This window comes from Carex rostrata, chromosome 13 (genome assembly GCF_964058835.1).
Source record: "Carex rostrata chromosome 13, lpCarRost1.2, whole genome shotgun sequence".
NCBI lineage: Eukaryota > Viridiplantae > Streptophyta > Magnoliopsida > Poales > Cyperaceae > Carex > Carex rostrata.
In genome coordinates this window covers 1,387,524-1,388,625 of record NC_135930.1, presented here as the reverse complement: position 1 = coordinate 1,388,625, position 1,102 = coordinate 1,387,524, and the positions used below count along the sequence as shown (strand labels likewise).

General features: G+C 36.3%; 1 long non-coding RNA gene across 1 annotated transcript; it reads left to right on the top strand.

The window, feature by feature from the left end:
* The first annotated feature begins 228 nt into the window (after positions 1-228).
* Positions 229-650, top strand: LOC144563787 (uncharacterized). Its single transcript, XR_013514429.1, has 2 exons — positions 229-504; positions 547-650. It is a non-coding gene; the product is annotated as an uncharacterized LOC144563787 (long non-coding RNA).
* Positions 651-1,102: the final 452 nt, after the last annotated feature.

Here is a 1,102-nt window from a genome sequence, read left to right as displayed (position 1 = left end):
TTTATTCACTTGTCAACTTCAATCCTCTTTTTAAACGAATGTCAGTATGCGAAACAACAGAATAAAATTAACAAAAAAAAATACCAAAATAAAAAAAAAGATAATATTGTATTTTGTAAGGACCATTCTTATAATTTACTCATATTACATAGTATAAATAACCCAAGTAACAAACCCCTCGGAAGATCTCACACCAAACATCCTTGAATTTCTTCAAGAAAACTAATTCTCCTCCTCCAGTTCATTAGCACCACCCTTCCTATTTTTCTGAAAAATTCAACGAGATCAGAGATGGCCTACAATTGGGTGAACATAGCACTCACCATCGTCCTCCCAGCTGCACTGGTAGCTTGTATGGTTAGCTATTGTGGAAGCTCAGGCCAGAACAGTGGTTCAGGGAAGATGATGAAAGCCCCAGGGAGAGGTGGGGTCCTCATGCCAAGAGCAAACTTTGAGGCAAACCCTCGGGATTACTTTATTAGTACTCGTGCTAAGAATCCTCACGTTTAATAGAGACCATGTATTGTCATCGTTGTTAAATAGTAGTCGCCATGGATTTCAATTATGTACCTAGCTAGTTATGTTCTTAAAATTGTATCGCAGTGTGTTTGTTCTGTGTTTCTAAATATATATTTTGTTTGCTGGAATTATTGCAACGCCTTTCTAATCTTAATTTCGTTTTCCTCAATTCAATCTACTTAATTTGTTCTCCGAAAATGCGGAGCAAATATTTGAGCCATTTTCAGTAACAATTAGGACTGGCAAAAAAGCTCGTGGCGCGCTTGGTATTCGTCCGTGACTTGATCGGTAACAGCTCGTTCGTTAGTGGATCGAGATAAAATTAGCTCGCTCGCTACATACTCAAGTCAGAATTAATGAGTTTGAGTTTGGCCTGGCTCGGCACAAGCCAGCTCGATCGTTAGCGAGTTATTTAATATACATAGTTTAATAGTTTAATCGGATCCGTTCACTTCAGATTAGGGATATTAATGTTATGGCAATTGCACTTTGGATTGTATTTAAGTTGATTGGTAATTTTGTATGGAATATATGTGAATTAATTATAAGTAATTAAGTTAATTTGTATGAATTTATTTGATTT